The sequence below is a fragment of the Myotis daubentonii genome, chromosome 16, assembly GCF_963259705.1.
Source record: "Myotis daubentonii chromosome 16, mMyoDau2.1, whole genome shotgun sequence".
NCBI classification, from domain to species: Eukaryota; Metazoa; Chordata; class Mammalia; order Chiroptera; family Vespertilionidae; genus Myotis; species Myotis daubentonii.
The window spans coordinates 30,087,633-30,113,375 of NC_081855.1; positions in this window are offsets into that span (position 1 = coordinate 30,087,633).

The window sequence follows — 25,743 nt, forward strand, 5'->3', positions numbered from 1 at the left end:
AAGGCTAAGCGACCGCTGACCGGCCGACTGCCCAACCAGCCAGTAGGTATGATGCACACTGACCACCAGGGGGCAGATGCTCAAAACAGGATATGCTGAACTGCAGTGACTTGGCAGTGGTGTTTCTCAGGTGATACACCCTAGAACCAGAGAGGAGGGAGCCCGATTCCTCATGGGGCATGCGATTCCACCTTCAGCCACGGGTTATGTTGTTGCTGAGGCACTGTTGGCCCTGAATCTGGTGTACTGCCGAGTTTCAGTGACCACAGATGCCCTTCAAGCTAAGGCGCCACCCCAGGTGCAGCTGGTCAGGGAAGGACCACAGAAAGTTGGCTTCAGGGTGTGTCCAGCCTGTCTTGCCCAGTTCCGCCCCATCGGCCACCTTCTAATTAATTTTCTTTCAATGTGCATGAATCCATGCACTGGGCCACTAAAAAATACACACACACACACACACACACACACACACACACACACGCATACATACATAAAGTACACATCCAGGTGGATGCAGGTGAACTTGTGAGTGATTTTCATGCCAGGTAGGTCAGTCAATTCTTGGGATTTTATGTGTTTCCAAGGGTGGGTTGTTTCTGAACTTTGAGGCACCAAATTGTGACCCCATGTTCTGGTTGGGAGGGGTCTTGTTCCTAATGTTTTCCATTCTGGAAGTTTTATGGTGTTTATCCCTTTTGGCCTCCCTTCTATTTGTGGTGTCAGTTTTCATTATAATGATGGTATAATGAGCTTTGGGGTTATTCTCTGGTCAGTTTTTCCTCCATCTTGGATTGAGCTGGTTTTAGCCAGTCTGATAGGGGTATAATTAGAATATTGGAACCAAATCTAATTGTAAGATATATTAATCATGCTCTGTTAACCATGATTGTTTTATTCTGATTAAAGAAGGCACATTCTAACCTGGCTGGCAGCTGCATTTAGGACCTGGGAGCTCACCTCTAGATGCAGCCCATCCTCCCCATTTGGAGCTGCCTATTTTCATGGAAAGATGAAAAACTTGGCTTCAGAAACCAGAATCACCAGCCCTTTGAAGACCCCAGCCCTTGCATATCACTAAGCCCTTTGAAAATCCCCAGACCTTTTGCATATTGCTAGCCCTTTCATCACAACAAGCCCTTGCACACCATCAGGCCATTGCAAAACTCCAGCCCCCATTACCTGTAAACTGCCCATTTGGCATACCTGTTTTCTTACTTCCTCATGTAAACTTTGTCCTTCTACCCCAGACAGTAAACATCTGACTTATGGTGGGGTGCAGAGCAGACTTTTGTGGATGACCTGCTGCTCTCCCATATTGCTGGCAGTATTGGAATACTCATATATGATTCAACCCTGTCTCTGCTTAATTGGCTTGAGTAGTGACAAGCGGCATGGACCCATTGATTGCCCAGTTACAAGTTCTTGTTGATGATTTCTGTGACCACCACAGGGGAGTCCTGCCATAAATGATTTCCCAGTGATCATGTGTGGAGCTGGGAGCTCTGGGGAGAGGACCTAGTAGCTTATTGGCCTGTGATATCTGCTCCTACTTTCTCATTCCACTTGTCACTTTTCCCTAAGTTCTTCCTATCCTGCCTCATTTTGTTCTGGGAATGTGCTCCTTCAACCCTGACTCCCACCGTGCAGTGAGCAGCTCTTCCATCAAACAAATCTCCTGAGAATCTGGACATGGACTAAGTGGTATATGACCTGTATGGCTACATCACCCCAAAGGGACAGAGCCTCTGCATTTTGGGAGGATGCCTTTAGTCTATGGGATTTTTTCACAGATAAAATGTGATGCTTTATGCCAAGGAACATTGCACTAGGCCTGATTTTTGTTAATTGCTCAGAAAATTAAATCTGTATTTTAAATGCCTAAGAGGAAAAGATGTTCAGAAATTATAAATAAATGCAAAAACTGTTGATAAGTATCTACATGCTCTTGGCAGTGGTTTCTTTTTATATGTAATTGTATCTTTGATATATTTTGACTAGAGGCCTGGTGCATGAAAGTTGTGCACTGCGGGGGGGGAGGGGGGAATGGTGAGGGGTCCCTCAGCCCCGCCCGTGCCCTCTCGCAGTCCGGGAGCCCTCAGAGGATGTCCGACTGACAACTTAGGCCGGAACCGCTGCTGTGCTTGCCAGGCATGAGCCAGGCTTCTAGCTGAGTGGCATTCCCTGTGGGAGCACACTGATCACCAGGGGCAGCTCTGGCATTGAGCGTCTGCCCCCTGGTGGTCAGTGCATGTCATAGCAACCAGTCATTCCACTGTTCGGTCAATTTGCATATTAGCCTTTTATTATATATGACTAGAGGCCCGGTGCATGAATTTCGTTCATGGGGGGGGTCCCCCTTAGCCCAGCTTGCATCCTGCATCCTCTCCAAGCTGGGACCCCTCAAGGGATGTGTGATTGCCCATCTAGGCCTGATCCCAGTGGGCCAACCCCAGTGGGATCAAGCCTAAACAGACAGTCGCACATCCCTCTTATAATCCAGGACTGCTGGCTCCCAACCGCTAGCCTGCCTGCCTGCCTACCTGCCTGATTGCCCCTAATTGCTTCTGCCTGCCAGCCTGATCAGCCCCTAACCCAGCCGTGGGCAAACTACTGCCCGCGGGCCGGATCCGGCCCGTTTGAAATGAATAAAACTAAAAAAAAAAAAAAAAAAAAAAAAAAAAAGACTGTACCCTTTTATGTAATGATGTTTACTTTGAATTTATATTAGTCCACACAAACACTCCATCCAGGCTTTTGTTCCGGCCCTCCGGTCCAGTTTAAGAACCCATTGTGGCCCTCGAGTCAAAAAGTTTGCCCACCCCTGCCCTAACCACTCCCCTGACAGCCTGATCGACGCCTAACTGCTACCCTACCAGCCAGAATGCTCCTAACTGCCCTCCCCTCCTGGCCTGGCTGCCCCTAACTGTCCTCCCCTGCAGGCCTGGTTGCCCTCAACTGCCCTCCCTTTCCAGCCTGGTCACCCCCAACTGCCCTCCCCTGCAGGCCTGGTTCCCCCGAACTGCCCTCACTTTCAGGCCTGGTCCCTCCCAACTGCCCTCCCCTGCCAGCCATCTTGTGGTGCCCATCTTTGACCACATGGGGGCGGCCATCTTGTGTGTTGGAGTGATGGTCAAGTTGCATATTACTCTTTTATTAGATAGGATAATTACTTTTTTTACATAAAATCTAAAGTGTAATGCACTAACTTTTTAAAAAAAGAAATTCTTCCTTTAAGTGTATAACTCTAACAGTCCACATGCTACCAGCATTAAGTTCTGAAATTCACTTGGTTGGGCCATGCAAAATTAGTTGTGAAAAATTCCACACGGTAGAAATTGCACAAATGAAAAACTTGCCAGTAGGAACAATGGTAATCTTCCCCCAATTTCTCTCTCTCCGTTTCATGTGATGACTGGCCCTTTTGTGAGGCTATTGCTGGCTTTGTGATCCAGCTGTTTTGTTCAAGGTTGCTGCAGTATTCAGGTCAGCTATGCATCAAACACTCTATTTTGTAGGTTTCATGTTTTATTTATGGTTATTGTCTTAGACATGATTTCTCCTATCTTTCAGCTGAATCCCTGCCAAAATGACTCTTTAAAATAACAAAACAGCGTGAACAATGGCAAGTGCAGTTAGAGTATTTTCCTCTGTGTAACTGACACTGCTGACAGGAAGTGAGGATTTGGGTTTGGCCTGAAGGCTTAATGTAAATAAAAATCTAAGTGACTCAGTTTTTTATGACTGACTAAGCTCTGCCGGTGATAGAATTCTTTGTCACTTTGACTCCTGCAGGAAGAAGCTAACATCGGTGCCAGCCAGCGTCAGAATATTCAATTAACTAAGTACGAAGGTGACCCTTTTATCCAGTGGATGCCAAGGCTGAACAATTTTTAAAAACCTATTATTTTGTTCAGGTGAATATATTAGATAACCTTGACTACGAACAAGTTCTTTCTGATTTTATAACTGTTTATTTGTAATTTTGAAAGCCCCTTGCCCCCCTGCCCATGGATTGTAGCTATAAAATGTAGTAACACTGTACTTGTCTAAGGCTTTGAAATTTACAAACTAATTTTATGTATATTTGCTTCTCGTAACAATTCACAGCATTTAGGTAAATAATATTATTGTTCCCTATTTACCGGTAAGGACACTGAGATTTATTTTAATTGAAGGGCTTACTTAAGTTTACTAGGTAATTGATAGAGCTGGTATTCAAACTGTAGTCTGCTAGCTCTTCTGGTTATGGATTTTTTACTACTGCATGCTACTACATAGCTTACCATGCCGAAAGGCCATCAAAGAGACAGCAATTAGTTCATGCCAAAGCTGAGGGCTGTGCTGGTCTAATGTTGATTTGAAGATGTATGGCACTTTATAAAGGAGAAAATATTTTTTCCTTTTGTGTGTGTTTTTGTTTTACTACTCAAACAATACAAAATCTATGGTTTTTTATACTCTCCCAATCCCACAGTTAATTTTCTACCCATCATGATGTCAGGACACATGACCCTTCACTATTTTCAATCATCAGTTGCTTGCCCTAACATCACCACTATTCCTGCCAACACACCATGCCACCCCTCTCTCTCCACAGCCTATATCACTAAGAAAAGACTACCTTTTTCCAGCAAAACTCCCTCAACTTGCTTCACCTTGCCTCCTCCCCTCCTTCACTCAGTGGTACTTCCATCTGTCCTTTCTTCGGAGTTGCACAAAATAGGTAGCCATCTTGTTAAAACTATTGCTTATTTGTACTATGGATATTATCGTATCCAGCCTCCTCCAAGAACTGTTCTATCAATTACCCTTCCCTTGACTTCAACCATTTCTCTCCCTTTAGATATTTTAACCAAAGGAAACAAGCCTCTCCCATATTAAATCACTGCCCGTATTTCCTTCTGATCAGAGAATCTGGACTAGATAACGTGTGTGTTTTTTTTTCTGGAGCTACATTTCCTTTTTTCTTTATCTTTTTAGAGTGCTACATAATGAATTTCATAGTTAGTATATAAAAGTTAATAGAAAGGTATAATTTCTCTATTTGACAGACACAATCTTTAATATCTGTCGTTTATTTCATCTTTATTAATTATATTGCTCAAATCCTTTACAGTCCTTTAACATTTTCATTTGCTTTACTTGTCATGGAATAATAGGGGTATATCAGGCACTCTTGGAACAACTGTGTTTCTGTCAAAATGTTCACAAGGTCTCAATGCATAGGTTGATGCTATAGCATTAGATGACTAATTACACTGTATTTTGCTTCTGTCTCTTAATCATTTAATGCATTATTTTACTTTTCATTTACCACGATCATATTTTATTGATGCCAGTACCTTTAGCCTCTGGTCATAGTCTACTGGGATTCAGTGATAACCCTGACAAAAAGTACATTACTCACACTAACCACTGGGTGTATTACTGACTTTCTGCTATTCATCTGGACTATATATTACTAGGGCAGTGAGTACTTCCACCCTGGCCTCACCAATACTTGAACCACCCTAATATACAGATGAACTGAATTGACCCCCAATAAAAATGTAGGTAGCTTTATAATAAAAATACAGATGTGGCTTTACTTGAAAATTCAGAAGGCTTGAGAATTTGGACCCACCATCCCTGGTGGTAATAGTAAGAACAAACTGGTTCAGAGCTACCCCTGTAAGACAGGGCATGTGTTCTGCGCCTGGCTTCATGCACTTTGTTACCTATCCGGCCTCTGTAGTCATTCTTCAAACTTTGTTCATACACTTGGTTTAGACACGGCGACTGCAGAACCGGAACCTCTTCATAGAGATCAGTCTTTCTGTGGTCCCTGTCTATAATCGTAGTACATTTGTAATCACCTTCCTGTCTTCGAATGACAGAGAAGTCTGGGAACCAAAGTAGAACAATCACAGCCTTTGAATGAGAGAACAAAGCCCTGTTCATTGGCGCCTCTGCTGTGCTGATTTTACAAAACCCGAAGTGTAGATTCGACTCACTTACATGCAAAGCACTATCTTCCGTGTCCCTAACATTTCAGATATCCTAGGCTTTCAACACAACTGGTGGTATTGCCTTTTCCGGATTTACACTGACATCCTGGGTTTTGGTCTCTATTCATCAACCTAGCTCTCCCCCATCCATCAGCAAAAACTTAATGAGCTTTAAACTTGACTTGGGACTGACCTACTTTCTGAAAGAGTAAGATTCGCCCTGACTCTCCTTTAAAACTCCACTCTGTCCTAGCATCTGTTTCTGACTCGGTGTGACGCCAGCTCACCAAGGGGAGGATGTATCGTCTCCACGCATGAAGAAGAAAGCATCGCTGTCTTTCAATAAACGTGTTCTACTTCCTATTGAAGTCCCCAGATAGACAGCAAACCACCCGAAAGAAAACCTATAACAAAACAATTACCTAGAAAGTGAGTATATTCTTCCTCGTGCATTTAGAGGGAGTTCTCAGAAGAGAATCGTTGCAAAAGTGAGATGCCTGAACACTGCAGGCCCAGGGTGTTTAAACGACATAATGGGAACTCAAGCAGGGATGCTAGATACAGTGTTCTTCCTTGCAACTCTATCATAGAGTCTCATGTTTTCATGGCTTATTTTATAAGGTTGTCATGTTTGAATTTATTCTGCCAAGCAGTCATTTTCTTTTCCACTGTGCTGATCTATATATCTAACTACATATCCATGTCTTCATCTCTTTTTCTTAACCTAGTCATCCTTCAACTATTTCTTTACCTTTCCAAATATGACATGCATTTTTATTGCTCGCTTTATATTTCTATTGTTTAGTGGGAGCTAGGCTTAGGACTGCCTCATTCCTTTTTTAAAATATATTTTTTATTGATTTCAGGGAGGAAGGGAAAGGGGAAGGGGAAGGAGAGGGAGGGAGAGGGAGGGAGGGAGGGAGAGAGGGAGAGGGGGGGGAGAGAGAGAGAGAGAGAGAGAGAGAGAGAGAGAGAGAGAGAGAGAGAGAGAAACATCAATGAGAGAGACTCCTTGATCCTGCCTCCTGCATGCCAACACCAGGGATCGAGCCCCAACCTTGGGTCTGTGCCCTGAGTGGAACAGAAACATGACCTTCTGGCTCATAGATGAACACTCAACCAGCGGGGTAAGTCCTTTAAAGACTTACGGTGCCATGAGCAGTAGTGACAGCTGCATCTCCCGATCCGATCCTGGCCTTCTTCTCGCCAGAGCTCTCTTGATGTTGACATTGCAAATTGTGTTAAAGTAAATGTTCCTCTGTCTCTAATAATAGCAATGGATGCAGGCTTCGTAGCAATTTACAACTGGAAGGGGTAGACATGCTTGAAGATAAATGTGTAGACAATTAGTTAATAATAATTTATATACGCTAACACAGCGGTTCTCAAACTGTGGGTCGCAACCCCTTTGGGGGTCGAACGACCCTTTCACAGGGGTCGCCTAAGACCATCCTGCATATCAGATATTTACATTACGATTCATAACAGTAGCAACATTAGAGTCATGAAGTAGCAACGAAAATAATTTTATGGTTGGGTCACAACCTGAGGAACTGTATTTAAAGGGCCAGAAGGTTGAGAACCACTACCCTAACAGGTTATAAACACATGGGGCACATGCCTGGTGTATAAATTGGCATTTGTGTCTCTGCCATTAATTAACCAATTTGGTACTTTTATTTTAGCAGTCCATTGTGCATGTGAATGGGTTTCACTTGCTCCGTGTTTTGGTGCCTCCTCACCGGGTCCCTCTCTGTCCCTCATGGGCTACTTTTACCAATACTGTCTGTGAACAACCCTGGAGGCTGGCACTTCTTCTTAGAAGATAAGTAGCCCCCAAACAGTGTTAAACTGTAGTTGTAATGGCACATTAGCACCTAATTGGCACCTTAGCCAGAAGAACTAAAAGATCATAGAGAAAGGCAGAACATTGTTAAGGAATGTTGGCTCTTTGAGAACAAAGACTGGCTGTTATAGATTATTTACAGATTTCCTTGCTTCTTTACCTATTAATCTCTAGCTTGTTAGATACATAGTGGTCTACTTTTGCTTAGTCAGTAAGTGTTTTAAAAGAGTAATGAACTTTTTTGAATTTAAGAGCATGACCTGGCTTAGTAGACAAGAAATGTTTATTTTAGAAAATTTGATAGCCGAAGCCAATGCTTATAGGCGGTGGAAAGATGACCAGTGTCATGAACGTTTGTTGATTTTTAACCACTTAGCATCTATGTCTTCTTTCTAATGTTACCCTGGTGATTTTCTTTCTTGGAAAATTATCTCACCAAATACTGTGTATGGTCTTAGTGGGTCATAACTGAGGTACTGAATTCTCTCAGTGCAAGATCCTTCTTCCCACTGCCTGATACATACCAGAAGCGGGCATTTGATCTAAAATTGGCTAAGAGCTGCTCTCTGCTAGGACACTGAGTCATGAGCAAGTCAAGGAGGGAAAGGACAGATGGACAGTGCCCTTTTGTTCGGGTACTAGTATTCTAATCTAAGATTCTTTTAAAAAATATTGTTGATGCTCTTTCTGAATTCTAGCTCTTAAGACTGAATTGCAAGTCTGCGGTCTTTCCACTGTAAAGCACAGCCTGTCAGAAATAAGCCCAGTGTACAGCTTAATATGCTAACATGGGGCTTAAGAGCATCAGCACTAAAGGCAGACAGCATCGGTTCAGCCATGGTTTTGCAACTAATCAGATGACACTGGGCACAGTGTTTGGTCCCTTAGTCTTCCTTCCCCTGTGAAATAAATATAATTATACCACTAACCCCATAGAGTTTGATGTATGTAAAGCACTTAGAAAAAATGCCTGAGATAGTAAATGGACTCAATATTTAATTATGACATTTATGGTTCAAACTATCTCCAAAATTTTTGTTTCGTCTCTTGTCTCCTCTCCCTTCCCCTCTCTCTCTCACACATACTAGTATCTCAATTAATCTTTTCACAAAATCTCTTACCATCCTGCTTAAACCCATGTGATAAATAAACTACCCAAGTCAGTTCTCATAAAAAAAAGAAAGTCAAAATTGCCAAGTTCCATATTCAGTAGGCAAGATGACACCACAAGTTTCTAAAACAAGCACCTGAAATATTGTTCTTCCCAAAATTGTGCTGTGGTGAACTTGAATGTCAGTTATAGTCCTTCCAGGCAACATCTCAGAGAAGTTTCTACTGCCATAATTACAGAAACATATTCCTTAGAGCAGTGGTTCTCAAACTTCTGGCCCTTTAAATACAGTTCCTCATGTTGTGACCCAACCATAAAATTATTTTCGTTGCTACTTCATAACTGTAATTTTGCTACTGTTATGAATCATAATGTAAATATCTGATATGCAGGATGGTCTTAGGCAACCCCTGTGAAAGGGTTGCTCGACCACCAAAGGGGTCGCGACCCACAGGTTGAGAACCGCTGCCTTAGAGCATCTCACAGAGCTCACCGTGAAGAAGCTTCATGAGTGTCCTCACTACCCTATTCCAAAGCCACCAGTTGTAGACGTGTTAATGTTCTAAAGTGGTTAACTGAGTGCAAAGCATTGGGCTAAGAATTAGGCCACGGACATGGCAAACATTTGTAACCTTCTGAATATTTAAGGTTGGCTCTCATTATCAAGAACAGGGGAAAGGGAAAAGTTACAGTGATCTGGAAACCTGTGTCCACTCTTTGGAAGGCATAATACTTCAAAGGGATAGTGTGGTCATTCACATTGTTTTAATCTTATTTTCTAGACTTTTGGTTAAAAAAAAAAAAAGCGCCATATATTTTGAAGTGTTCTGGGAGAGCAAAGAGAAATGCCCTGGAATGATAACAAGCTGGAAGCAATTTAAGTAGCTGGCCAGCTCTGATATATGTCAGTAAATAACACTAATAGCTTGCTATTCACTCAGAGTCTATTTGGAAGATGAATGGTACAAGATAGGTTATTTTATATTCTTACTCTGTTTACCAGCCTGAGACAGTCAAAATGAAAATGGTTTTGAAAATATAGAGAGTTTACTGAAAAAAATATTTTAAGGTATTTCTATAGCATTAGCATGGCTTTGACACATTTTACTGTTTTATGAAAATTTCAATACAGCAAAACATATAAGTGGTCCCAAGGATAAAATGCATACTAAAGGGTTTTGAAGAGAAGGGAACTAAAGTACTTTACTGTAGGCTCTTTTGCTCAATAAGGAATTCGGAAATACCCTTCTTTGTCTGAAATGTAGACCATGGGTCCCATCGTCGCTCTGTTTTACTTAAAACACTATACACCTTCTTATAACATAAGTAAGTTAAGGGAATAAAATATTCCAATCATACAATGTTCCTAATGACTAAAATCAAAATAAAACTGATGTCAAATAATTCTCATGCCACCTATAAAAATAATAGTGCCAATTATCATATTTTGGCCCAGAAAGCATTAGATTTTTGGTTCAATATTCTTATTTCCCATTTCTCAAAAATAATAATCTGAATTATTATATGTTAGATCCAGCCCACTTTGGTATCAATATATTCCAGTCAAGACATTTTTCTAAAAATTAATATTTCATAATGTAATTAATACAAATGCCATTTTCAATATGCCCTTTAATTGCATTGTTTCAATAAAAAATAAATGAAACAACCTGAATTAACACTGAAGTTTCATAACTACATCTTAGGAGAAAGTTACACATATAGTTCTAGGAAATCCTGGACAAGGGCATGTTCATGTAATGATATCTTAATAAATCTTCAATTACTTTCAGACAGATCCTGAGCCAAGTAGACACACTGGGAAGCAGTTCTGCAATACAGAGAAATCTCTTAATGAAGATTTTGTAAGAATATAAAGATACTCTAGGCAAAAGGTTGAAAGATGTACATTTATTACCTTTTTTTTATTAGGTTGCTGCACCCATAACATTACTGTACTCTTGCACAGACCTTCCTACATTTAATTGCTTTCTTCTTCAATGCAGCAGAATTGTCACCAAAATGATCTACTCTGAACTTTATGTCTCTTCTTCCTCATCCTCACTACCAACCACATTACATAGTTTACCTTATCACTATAGAGGGCAGGGTGTGTGTATTAGGTAAGGGCTGGGATCTCTAGAATAGCCACATATATGGCTGATAGGTATATGAGAAATCATCCCTCCATCAGCACCTGACCACAAAGACGCAGGGAGAAGCAGGGGTCAAGAAGAAGAAGAGCATATGCCAGCCAATATGGACAAGTGCAAGCTGTGCAGGGTGAGTGTGTGTAACTGTATGTGAGTATGCGTGCGTGTGTGTGTTACAGAAAATGAGAATTCTAATAGGCAAATAGATACTGAGGAATTTTGCAAGTTTTCTTTTTTACTTTTTGCATTCTTCATATATTTATTGGGTGTTCCTTAAGTATTAGGCTCCAAGGCACTGGGCATGTATGGGGCACAGTGCTTTGTCCACGGAGGATAATGGGAGAAGACACGAATAAGCAATTACACAGCTTGGAAGTATGATAATTGGGGTGAATACAAGGGGTGAGTAAGGCAGCAGGTAGAGGCAGTCAAGGAAAGGATTGGGGAAACAAGAGACAGCGGAGACTGAGGACCGAGAGAATACTGTAAGGAAAAATGGCTCCCTACTGCCTCCAAGCTGTTCCTGAGTCTGTTTCCTGCTAAGGACTGTAACACTCAAAGTAGCTGTTTTGGTTACAAGCAGTAGAAACCCACTCTGAATAACATAAACAAAAAGATAATGCATTGGAAGGGTGATGGTGGCCTATAGAATAAAAGTAGGAGTGATACAGAATTAATCTTGGAGGTAAGCAGGAAAGAACTCAGTCCTATGTACAGTGAGCGCTCTATTTTAATTCAACAAAAGTCTCGCTAATCACCTGCTTTGTGTCAGACACTGTACAAGGTAGGCAATGGGGAAAGAGATTTGAATAAAAGAGTTGTTGCCTGCATTGAGAGTCTAGCAGTTTTGGGGGCAGGAGGGGTGTACATGAAATAATCCCCCAAAACATTTATGAGAGCTGCCGTGAAGGATGCAATGAGAGAGAAATGGCAATTTTAGATTAGCACGTCAGGAATGACTTCGGTGACATTTAAGCTTAGATGTAAAGAATGTGTAGTTACCCAGGTGAGGAGCATGTGAGAACTCCCTTCAATGTGAAGTCAGTGTACTAGAACATTGTAAAGGCAGGAGGGTTGGCGCCTGGAGAGGGAGACGACTGTGGGATAAGATAAAACTGGAGAAGCAAGGCTGAAGCGAGGTCATGCAGAGGTTAGTGGATCATGCAACCACGTGGTCTTGTACTCTAAGTACAACGAGGGCTACTGAGGGGTTGTGAGCTGAAACATATGCTCAGGCTTGCGTTGTGAAGGCTGACCTGGATACTATATAGAGTAGGGAGTAGCAGGCAAGCACAGAAGTGAACAGGTCAGGACAGAAAGTCTCAGAGTAATTTGAACACATTAAACAGCCAAGCAACAGTTTTGTCTGCCCACTATGCTTTTTCCTTTCTCTTCCTCTAGTTTCTTTGGGGAATTTCTCCTCCTCCCCTTCCAAAAGTACTAGATGAGGCTGTCAGTCTTGGTGCTCAAAGGTGGTTACTCAGAGTATCCCTCCAGTCAAAGTACTTGGGTCACAAAGGGGCAAAGATTCAAGCAGAATTGATCAGTGCAGAGGTGGGCACAAGTAGGTTTACAGTTGCTAAGACAAGGAACACAGAGTTTCTTCTTGTATTATTATTAATTGATGTGTTACTTATTTGGATTACAACTGAAAAGCTACCTTTGCACACTTCTGCATATCCTATGGGATTCACATATATCTGCCAGAAAAGAAAAATCCTTTTTACAGTGGTGGCAAAGCTGGTAATATACAAGCATAGTGGAGCTGGCACCCACTTCTAAAACTATGTGAGCTAGGGTAGGAAATAAAAAAATTATTTTTATGTTTTATAGACCACACTAGAATAACATTTTAGCGAAATCCACAACATGATGAGAAATGCAACTAGTTCCTCAGAACCAAGAAAAATGTAAAAATCACACCAAAAATTAAAAAAGAAAAAGTCTAGCTTATTCCAGCATGTGTGTAAGCATTTATGAAATTCAAAATATGTTTGAAATAATGTTAAGTTATTGAAATATGTTACCCAGGCCATGGCAATTGAACACTCCTGTACCTGTATAAAGTTCAGTCTTTACATGCTCCACACGCTCAAGCTCTGCCTGCACTGGCATTGCAAAACCAGAGGCTTGAGGTCTCTCTCTCCTGAAGTCAGGGAGGTCACTTTTCAGTATGCCGTTCATCTCCTATTTCAATCATGTGCCCCATGGCAGTGGAGAGAAATCTTAGCTCAAAGTAGGTTTTGTATGGACAAGATTAACCAACTAGAATAGCTACATAGACATACTTCTTTGAATATAACTGGCTGAAAACAGAATCACTGCTCATAGATCATCAATTTAAAATAAAGATACAGTATAGCTAATGTCACATAAGTTCATATTAACATTTTTGTACAGAATTTCACATTCACCAACTATACATAATTGTATATTACACACACACACACACACACACACACACACCCTTCCTTTTTGTATAGTTCCTAGCAGATTAGAAGAGTTCTGACATACCTCATTTACTACTATGGGTTATCATACATATAGTGGAGTTCTGACTACTACCAGCACAGTTTTTAGAATCTCTAAATGCAGTTCATCTAATTTATGGTAATCAAACTTGTAAGAACGTCAAAATCTCGATATTGAAGAGAAATAACATTCAGTTAACCTCTAAGTGAACACCTGTAAGTATAACAGGAAGAAGAACATTCTGTAAGAAAGTTGCTATTAGCTGTACTTAATAATCTGGATGGCCTGCACACTCAACACTTAGAATGACTGTAGCAAAGCAATAAGGCATCGGCCCTGTTCTATAATAGTTTGAATTCTTTTTGACATTTTATGGATACTCTACTAATGATATAATAGTAACTAGCATGTTTGTAGGACACCAGATTTTAAAAAGTGTTTTAAATACACTTTTTAAATACACTTACTTTTATTACAATTCCATCTTTATCCATCATTTTACAGACAAGAGAACTGAAAGTCAGTAGATAAACAATACCCAGAATCACAGAACTAATTGAAAGAGGCTTTGGATTCTAATGAAGACTTCCTATCCTAAGTTTAGGTGTATTTCTTTTGCAATACATTTGCCATGTATGATTAAGGCACTATATCTAAATCAATATTTTTCTTGTCGTTAGGCCTGAATATGAAGGGGTAAAAAAAACACACACAAATTTCAGTAACTGAAAAACTGCTGTTTCTCTAATTCTGTTCAATATTTGCAATGCTTCCGGGAAAATACTGTCAATCTTGACTATTAATTATATTGCTCAGTTTTTGAACAAGCAAGATGTTTTGTATGAGAAGTAAGCATTTGTAGGAATAACATCCGAAACAATCATGCTGTTTTCTGTGCCAATTAGAGTCCCAACAGTGATTTTTGATTCCAAGGAAATGCCTTTCTCTCCATATATAAGACAAAAAGCTTTAGTAAATCCACCTGCACCAAAACAAGGAGATAAATTGATCCCTCCATAGGAAAACTAACATCCTCTTAGAAATTTGTGCAACATTTGACTCTACAGATGAATGGTCCAGGGTGGAGATGTTCACCACTGTGAAGAGGAGATTCAATCATAAGCATCAAGTGTTCACTTTATAATCAAATGTGGAGCTACAGTGGACTTGTGTGTCCTTAAAAGGCCCACGTTTAGAACATCTTGGTTTTAGAGAAATAGGTCGTTTTCATAGTCACCCATGGTCTACCATCCACTTATCAGAGCTTTCTTTCATCTTTGGCAAGAAATATATCTCCATCTCAATGAAACATTCCTATATGCTGACCTTATTCAACTTGTAAAACGTAAGCCTTTTAAAAATCTTTTAGATTATTATTTAAATAAAGCCCATTGACTAAACTAACTTTCCCTATGCATTGTTTATTTTGAAATCCATTAGAACATATCATGGTCTTCAAAAGATCATTTCACTTATAGACTTAGAATACCGCAGTATCTTGCCTGGTGTAGTCTTCAAAGTGGGACCAAACAGCCAAGACCCACGTGAAGAATGCATTTGTTCCACAGAGTTTCACTAGGCACTGTCTGCGTGCAAAACACTGGGCTAGATACTGGGACCAACGATGTATATACATGGCTTCAATAACCAAGTGTGCCAGAGTCTATCAGGGAAACCAACACAAGAATACAATACAGTGTGATCCATGTTATTATGGCACAGGTGGGCAGAAGGCAAATCAATCAACATTGCTTGGGCATGTTTACAAAGCATCAGTCTAGGGAGTCTTGCAGGAGGAGCAACCACTGAGCCAGAAATGCAAGAAGTTCGCATTCATTGTGAGACCAAAAGGAAATTTTTCTAATCTGAGGAAATTTTACGTGATGAGATTAAAGGAGACAAAAAGAAGTGGGGTGGTTTAAATTTTTTTCATTTTCTCAGAATACAGAAAAGAACAGGGCGGGTGGATTTTGAAAGGTAAACAGGAGCCAGATCATGAAGGATCCTGAGTGGAAATAAAAATAAAAAGAATAAGAGAGTTTAGATTATTCCCCAAATTCATTATCCACTGAAGGGCTTCATTAAAGGGTTGTATAAAATCAGTACTATGGAGAAACAGAAGGAAATAATGGGGTTGAGAAAATGTGCTCAAGTTTAAGATCCTGTTTCAAATACTTAGTTCATATGTATAGGCACACACGTTCTCTAACGTCAAAGCTTGGTGTTTCCTACCTCAAACTAAAAAGCCTGGGAAGTCCTGGCTGGATGGCTCAGTTGGGTGGAGTGTCATGCCATGAACCAAATGGTTTTGGGGTTTAATTCCCAGTCAGGGCACATACCCAGGTTATGGGTTTAAAACCCAGAGGAGTGTAAATTGCTGGCAACTGATCAGTCTCTCCCCCCCCCCCCCCCCGTCCTGTCTAAAAATCAACAAAATCATATCCTCAGGTGAGTATTAAAATATAAAATAAAATAACCTAGAATAAAACAAAAAGGCAGGAGGTGCTCTTCAAGAACCTGGGAGTCAGCTGAGGCCACTGCAAACTGGAATACACTTCTATTTGACCTGAAAGGTTTTCCTGCTTTTTAAAGGTGCCCTTTTAATTGAAAGTGATAAATCTTCTTTTGCATAAGTGACACTTCCATAAAGAGGAAAAAAATCAACCGAAATTATGTAAAAAAAAGAAAAAAAAAAGAAAGTTATATAATAAGGCATCTCAAGAATTCAGGAAACCAATCTGTAGACTATTACAATATGCCATTAAGAGATCATTAGAATATAAACCAAAAGGAGGATATAGAGAATGAAATGGGGCAGAGATGTTTAAGAGGATTGGGTCATTGATCAGATGTGGAGGTGAGAAGAAAAGGAGAGTGATGAATCTCATGTTTCTTACATACAAAGGTTGGAAATATAGGTTACATTCCAAAAATGTTTATGCTGGCATGCTGTTTTAAACCAAATCAACAAACATTCACTTTAATGTGGTGATTCTGAATCAGCTCTTTGGCATCAGGAAAATATATTTTGTGTTATAAATTGGCAAGTTAGTGATTTCTGCAGTGCCTACAATTGAACTATGTAATTTACAGACCGTAGAACACTTGGTTTAGCAGCAGAGTCAGAATAATAGTTTCAGTTGATGCCACTTTATAGCAGAGAATATTGCATGAATAGTTTAATTGGGCAATTAGTTATATTGCCCAATAGCATAGAGCCAAAAGCAAACATCCTCAAAATACGTAATCAATACTGCTACATGTAATGAGTTGATTTTAGACTATAGATAAATATAGGACTAAACTAAATATCCTGATGTGATTAAATAGCACTCTATAGGAATTTATAGAAATACTAGAGGCCCAGTGCACAAATTCATGCATGGGGATGGGGGGGTATCCCTCGGGGTGGCCTGTAGGGATCAGGCCCCAGCTTGTGCCCCAGGCTCACAGTCCCAGCTCATGCCCCCAGTCTTGCAGCCCCACAGCCTGGCCTGGCACTCGGAAGTGGCCTGGCGCCGCTCCCTCACCTGTTCCATTATCCCGCCTGCGGGTGATCAATCAGGGTCAGGCCCCCTGCCTGGCTCCCTCAGCACCTGGGAGCCGGGAGGTGGCCCCACCCCATGCTGCCACTACTAGTTGCTGTCTATGGGGCAATTGGTGGGGCGATCAGGCCTCGCTCACACCCACCTTGGCCTGGTGACCCGCTCGCTCATCTGCTCCACCATCCCACCGCAGTTCCACTCTCATTGGGGCCCATCAGGTCCGGCAGCACACTGCCAGCTTCCAGCACCACATTGCCGATGCTCACCATGTTCTGCACTGCCCCGTTGTGGTCAGTGCATATCATAGCGAGTGGTAGAACTTCCAATCGAACAATTTGCATATTAGTCTTTTATTATATAGGATTTGAATAAAACTATCTATTGCTCCCAGGATAAACTAATCTTACTAAACTAACCTGTGGAACTCTTCATTTATTTATTCAACCTGTGGTTATTGAGCACCTATTAGGATCCAGACACCATGCTAGTAAGTGCTAGGGAACACAATGGTAAAAACCATGGCCTCTATAATTAATCCTGTAGAGGAGAACATAAGTGTTATAATCATGAAAGCCTATAATTACAAACTGTGATAAAACATATCAAGAAAAATATAGTAGTGAGAATAAAATGTCCTCTTCCCACACACACAAAAAGTCTACATACTAATTCCTAGAATCTGTGAACACATTACCTGACATGGGAAAAGGGACTTTTCCAATGTGATTAAGTAAGTTAAGGATCTTGACCTGGGATAGTCTATCTAGGTCTCATGTGATCACATGGGTCCTTAAAAGAGGGAGGCGGGAAGGTCAGGTAAACAGATATGATGGTGAAAGCAGAGGGTCAGAATCAAGGAAAGACTTGAAGATGGAGGATGGGGCCACAAGCTAAGGAATGCAGACCACCTCAAAAGCTGGCAAAGAAAGGAAACAGATGCTCCCCAAATGCTTTCAAGAGAGCTCGGTCCTGATGATATTTTGATTTGAGCTCAATGAAAATAATCTTGGTCTTCTGACCTCCAGAATAAAAATAATACATATGTGTTATTTTAAGCCACTAAAATTGTACTAAGTTGTTATAGCAGCAATAGGAAACTAATGCAAACCCTGCCCTTTCTCCTGTACATTCCATCTTATCCATCTTATCAAATATGTGTTCAACTGTTACCACTGTATTTCTATAAATGGTAATTCAACAATGGGGAAAATTTAAGCTTATTTCTATATTAAGGAAGAACACTAAATAAAGAGGAAGAGGTAGCCAACATAAGAAAGGATAGGTAACACTGTAGATTTCCTGAGAAGGTAGAAAGCCATGAGATGGAGGGCCAGACACAAATGGAGGGCCAGACACTAGAAGGGTTAGTCTCAGGTAGAAGAAGATGACAGTTTTCTAGTTTTCTTTCCCCCCCCCCCTCCTTGGTTGATTTATTTTCATCGTCCCCACAAACTTAGTCCTAAGCCATTTTGTATTGTCAAATGGCTTGGCGAGGGGGGCGGGGGGGGCCATATATGCGTGTTTAGTTGGTCTTATTCAGAGTTAAACTTGGTGGGAAGGGGGACCAGAGAGTCAACTGGGAGAAACTGGTTATCAAACTGGGTAAGCCATGGGCTTGGCCCATGGGAAAGGGAAAAATAAAGAATTGGATTCCTGAGAGGTAAGCTGACTCTGCTTACAGCCTAAACAGTGGTCGGCAAACTCATTAGTCAACAGAGCCAAATATCAACAGTACAACGATTGAAATTTCTTTTGAGAGCCAAATTTTTAAAACTTAAACTATATCAGTAGGTACATTGTTATTAACTTAATTAGGGTGCTCCTAAGGCTTATGAAGAGCCACACTCAAGGGGCCAAAGAGCCGCATGTGGCTCGCGAGCCGCAGTCTGCCGACCACGGGCCTAAGAGAACAGCAGAATGTGGCTCAGGAATTGTGTTGAATTGAAGAAAGACTTAGCACCTCTACACTGCTGTGGTTAGATTTCCACTTAGAGGTTTAGACCATCTGTCCACTTATTTCTCAATGAAATGCTCACTTCATGGAAACAACCCTCTCTTTTTTAAAAATGTATAATATATGGGTATTGTATACTCTACCTATGGGTAGTATATAATAATAACAGGTAATGTATACCCTACCTGTTAAATGACACAAATATTAAATCAAGTACAGAAGTGTACAAAAATAAAAGCTTGTGATTCAATAATAGCACCACAACTAAATTAAAAGTTACCCTTTTATTGGAATAATAAGACATTTATATAGGCATATCATTTTATAGAGAGAGGAATGATAGATAGATAGATAGATAGATAGATAGATAGATAGATAGATAATAGGCAGTGTAAAATCCCACTTATAGATTGAAATAAAAGGGCCAAGGTGGAGGTCAAATAATTCACTCGAGTCTTTGGCAGATGTGTTTGGAGTAGTGGCCACTGATGAGTGACTGACAAGCAGAGAGGAAGAGATAAATATGCATGTGCAGAATTTCAATTATTCATGTATTTTAGGAAGCAGCCAGGGCTTAACCTAATGTCAGTTACACTTGGAGGTGGTCTAGCAGGCCTGGAGAAGAGAGTGTCTTTTTCAAGAAAACCCCTTTGTGACACAGTACTGAGAAAGGACAGCTGCACAGTTCCTGGGAGGAAAGGGAAGGTTGAAAAATCCATATTGCTTTGAATAAAGAATATTCAAGTGCATATCAATCATCTATCTAAACTTATTATGATAAAATCATGAATTATGTTCGCTCCATATTTTCAATTAGATGATTCAACAGATGGTGAAGATTTACAGAAACGTTAACATTCTGGATAAGACAAGTTTAATAAATTTGTCAATGGGAATCTCTAGGGCTATGGGAAAATGGTCACATGCCAAATAAAATGGTAGTTAGGTTTGCAGGAAGCCACAGAACCAGAGTGAGGGGTGTTTTCATATTTCTGTTATTAAATTCCAAATCCTGATTTGTAAAGGTTTTTATAGCTATGAGAACTGTAGATAGCTTCAAAATTTGTTTCATCGGTGCCCACATATTAGGCCAATAGATCTGCCACAGGAGATGGTTATCGGCAAAAGTGCAATACTTCTGTCTCAAACAGTCCCTACACTCAGTAGCAACAGGTCATGTGAGGTCTAGCTTCTCTTTGAAATATAAGTAATGAAAAATTATTCAAATAAGAACCATCCCAGTCTCAGCTCTCACAGCTTTCCGGAGCCACACAAATTGTACACCTTAGCAAGTCATTTCTGTATCCATCCATGCAAAGAAACAAAAAAAAAATGTAGTCAATGTTTCCCATTCCAATAGCATAATAGTAAATATTATCTTCTTTATACTGCTGGGGGGAGGGGCAGTCTCTTCCCCAACATTGTATTACTGTGGTGAGAATCCAGAATCCTCTTTAGAATGCCTATAGCTTCATCAGTAAAATTCTTTCTTGGTTGAATTTTTCTTATTTGCAGTGAAAAGCACAGCCATCAGATCACTATAAACATATTTCTAACATAGTCACTGACAATAAACCAAACACATAGAAATATGGTTTTAAGAAAACAGATCAATGAGTGGTTTTGACGGTGTACATCAAATCCTAAAAATTCTACAAGAACCACTTTATACAACTGTACGTTAAACCAGGGCTGTCTGATGCCTTTTAAAGGGAATTCAGGGATGTAAGTCAAAATTCTAGCCTCTTAACTTTCTAATATGGATGGGTTGGGTACTCCCCAGAGTCACCCACCTACCAAAAGATGGGGATTGGGTTGCTATCTAGCTCGCTGGAATGCAAAAGCCTCTAAGCATCTCTGCTCAACTTGGCTCTCAATCCTGCCCATCCTGCCTTACCTGCTTCTGGGTGCGCAGCCCCTCATACTCCGAGTTAGTCCATTTCAATAGTGGCACCAACAAAACTGCAGTTCCTGTGAAGTTGCTGGATATGTTCTAATTTTCCTCCCACTTTCGAATACAAATGACCTACTTGTCTTAACCCCAGCACTCTGGCTGAGAGGAACGTTTGGAATTCCATTTCCCCGAGAATTGGTCTGACTGCCGGATTGGCACTACTACACCCCTGGTGCCAGCATTTTGGTCTCTGATGGTCTCACTAATAGATTTTCCATCTGTTATTCTGTCATTTTATTGGTGTATAACTATATTACTTTATGTAGCCGGGAACTGAGTCAATAAAGACAGGGTCTCAAGCCACATTCTGACAGGGTAATTTAGTTAGAAACCTGCCCCACTCAATATCTGATATGTTGTGTGTTTACTTTGGCAATAAAAAAATAAAGGGCCTAATATTAAGACTTCGTAAGCACAAGTTTCGAAGCAATTGGCTGGAATATTTAATATGGAAAATATCCTACATATTATAGAGTTATACTGTTATTTGAGTTTTGTAGACTAGAGAATAGTAATAACAAAAAAAGACAAAAATGAAATAGATTCAAGTAACTAAATGAAAGATATGTGCTTTTAAAAAGGGAGAAAGAAAAGATAGAAAAGTAAAAATGACTAAAATTTCCAGCATAAAAATATCTATTAAGTCCAAGCCTGATGATATTTTCAGACAACAGTATGGTGATTACCAGAGGGACATGGGGGGTGGGAGAGAGGAAGAAGAGTTTATAGAGAGGATAAATGGTGTTAGAAAGAGACTTGACCTGGGGTGTGAACACACAATGCAATATATAGATAATGTATTATAGAATTGTACATCTGAAACCTATATAATTTTATTAACCAATGCCCCTCCAATAAATTTTAAAAAAAGAAAAAAGTTTTTATCAGAAGGCAGATGAGCTTCAGATCTATCTTGAGAACACAGGGAGGGCCATCTTCATCCAAACGCCCAGTCACCTGCCCTGCCTGGTTTCGGGGCCTTGCTATCTAATTTACTTTGAGTGATGAGATGTTAGCAAACACCACATAACTAGGGGCTTGAAAAGTGATTATGAGCTTCCATTCTCTGTCTTGTTTGTCTGCTTCCTTCATGAAGACACTCCTGGAAAAGTCTTCTGGAGCATGAGATACAGTGAGCAGCGCTGAGTCAAAGTTGTCATCCTCGCCAGTGTCATTTCTGAGCAGGTACCAGTCAACCAGCCCTCCTCAGGCAGCTGACTGCAGGTGCATGCGTAAACCTAGGCCAGAAAAATCACAAGCCAACCCAGAACTGTAAGCTAAATAAATGATCATTCTTGGATGCCACTGAGTTTGATGGCTGTTTGCCACGTGACATAATTGTTGCAATAGACAACTGATGTGCTCCTGTACCGAAGAGGAATTTTCACAAATTGTGCAAAAGGTATTTACATTCATTTGCAATCAGGACAATTCAAATTCAATGAAGAAGGAGATACAACTTCCCACTCATCAAACTGAAACTCATTGTGTTTTGACAATAGGCAAAGTAGCCTGAAGCATTGACACTGAGTGGAATTGTGAATTGTTGTATCCTCCCTGGAGGGCAAGTCTGCAGGATATATCGGAATTGAAAGCATGCATTCCATTTGACATCACAATTCCAATTTTCTAATAGCCTCAATGAAAGGCACACGGATACTGTAGTATAAAGGCATGTATAAAACAAAGTTCATTATTTTAAAAAGTTGAATAAAATCAAATGAAATAATATATATGCCCTTCATGGTGAAAATAGGTAAATAATTTATAGTATGTCCACACTATGGAATGCTATGTAGCTGTTAATAGTAATTGAAAATGATTTATATTCTGTAATAAAGCAATATATCTGACTGCTATGAACTAAAATGCAAGGCAAGAAAGTAGGAAGTTACTGCAATATTATTCATGTGAATGTATATTAGTGTGTATGTTTAGATACAGATACTTAGAAAAAAGAATTATTATTTATGACTTTGGGGAAGGAAGAAAATAGAGGGGGGATCAAGAGGAAACTATTGTATTTTTCTCAAGATTTAAATCTTACTTCAACCTTTTTCATTTTATACTGTGCAATAAACACATTCATTAAAAAAGAATTAACTGTAAAAAAAAATAACACCGTAATAAAATCTTGGAGACCAATTAGTGAATGTTTTGTTGATTTCAGACTGTGGTCAGCTGTTCAAAAGGGGTTAAAAAAGAAAACTGTCATGAAAATGGTAATCTATCTGAGTATATAAAAACTAAACATTTCTTCATGTAATAAATCACTGGAAGCAAATTAAAAGTTAATCAACAAAACCTTTTACAAAGCATTGCCACAGGCATAGAGTTAACATCCTTCATACATAAACAGATCTTACAAAACAGGCGAAAAAGATTAAAAAGTACTAAAGAAGGTAGAGGGCACAGGAGCATCTACAAAGGATAAACACAGACAGCAAGCATCCAGAATATAAAAATAAAATGAATCAATAAAATGTACTTTAAAATATTACCAAGGTGCCATTTTCACCTTTTATACTGAGAAAGTATAAAAAATGTTTACAGAGATAATACCCCTAATGGAACCATAGTGAAAACAAACACTCCCAGCTGCAGTGATTTAGAAATAATACATATGAACATACATATATTTGTAGAGACATTAACAGTGGTTATCTCTAGATATTAGGAATAGGAATAATCTATTTTGTTACTTCCACTTTTAAAAAATATATTTTTATTGATTTCAGAGAAGAATGAAAAGGGAGACAGAGATAGAAACATCAATGATGAGAGAGAATTATTGATTGGCTGCACATATACACACCCCTCCACTGGGGATCAAGCCCACAACCCAGGCATGTTCCCTGACTAGGAATCGAACTGTGATCTCCTGGTTCATTGGTTGATGTCAACCACTGAGCCAGGCTGCCTGGGCTGTTCCACTTTTTAAAAAGACATTAAAAGATTATTCACAGCCTGACAGCCTCACAGTACAGGTTATTTTAGCAGATGGTCATGCATCTGCTATATGGAATATGGTGGAACTTTGGCACTGGGCTTGCCAGGAACTTGTGACTGCTGGGAGGATTAATGGGACTGAAGATGGAGACAGAATATCAAACTGAGGATGGACCACAATCCCTACCAAACAAGTCATCATTAGAAAGGGACTGGAGGGATAATAGGAAGACAGTCATCAGTCTTTGGGTGCTGGAAATGCTGAGTGAATTTATATTATCTCTATCTTTGGCAAATTCCAGAGTTATAAAAATTAGTGTATATTACATTTATAATGGAAAAAAATGTTCATGTACCTGCGATTGGGTATTTCTTTGAGAAAAAGGTTTGTTCTCAATCTCTAGAGTGTCATATGGTTTTATTTCAATCTATTTTTAATATTTCAAGTGATAAAACTTTCATTGTTTTATCAGCAAGTTTCCAGTATTCATTATAATATCAAGAACTATTTTTATTATTCGTCCTACATTTTTCCTTTATTAACGTCTTCCTCTGGCCTTTGAAAGGTAATTTCAAAAGCTCAAAGAAGTCAACCTCTCTATATGCGGTGAAGGTTTGTGCTTCTTCAATAACTTTAATCTTAATACTTTTTGCTGTATCTTTAAGGTGCTGCCTTTCATATCAGCTAATATACTCGTCTTTCTCCTGCACGCTGCCTACAGAAATCCTACTTTAATTATACCAGTGTTGAAACTTCAAAAGAGAGCCAGAGCACAATGGATTTATTCTTTTTCAGTTTAATATTTGTTAAAAGAAGTTTTCTTTACCTCTTAGGGAAAGAAATCAAAATAGGGTTGAGCTCTATTGAAGCTGGCCCTATAGCTAAGTTTCAGTCCAGGTGTTTGAACCAGATACGGTAGGAGAAGGTCAGTCACTGCATTTTTGTTGTTGTTGTACAGGAAATAATGCAATCATGCTATCATTCTCCCAACTTTCACTTTTATTCTTTCATGAAAGGCGTTTCTAATGAAAGTGGATGTGTTCTCTCTTCCCACACAAGCTATAATAAGTTAAACAAAAATCAGCCTGGACAGAGAATTAAATTAATCATGCATCTACAATTAAAGTTTAGAAAATGTAAAAACTGCAATTTTAAAAGACTTATTTTTACTGAGGATAAGCAGAAATCTAAGGTCTAGATACCTGAATAGTATTCTAACTCTTCTGCTATAACTTTTGAATTAACTCACTAACCACATTGCCAGCTAGCATTCATTCGTTTCCCACTACACCTTAAATAACAGCCAAACTCCTGGTTGTATCTTTTAAAGCCAAGTGTTTCAAACTTACCTTTCTAACTTTTTCTGGGGCTACATTATACCTTACACCTATCCCTTCCTTCCTCAAACCCCCTCATTTCTGGCTGTTTCCTAGTTCAAATATACAAGTCATTCCCATGTTAAGGTCTCTGGGTTTGCAATTCCCAGTACCCAGAATGTGTTTGTCCCCACTTCATATACTGATACCTTATTATCTTTCAAGAATGAAAATGTTTCACTTTGTCATTTCATCACCTGCTTTTAAATCTCTTCACTCAGTTTTTTTTTCTTTCTAAGCATGTATCACAATTTACAATTACATAAAGTTGGCCCTTAAACAATGCAGGGGTTAGAGGCGCTGACCCATGACACAGATGAAAATCACTCACAACAACCAATAACATAAATAACCGATTAACATCTATTTTATATCTTATATGTATTATATACTATATT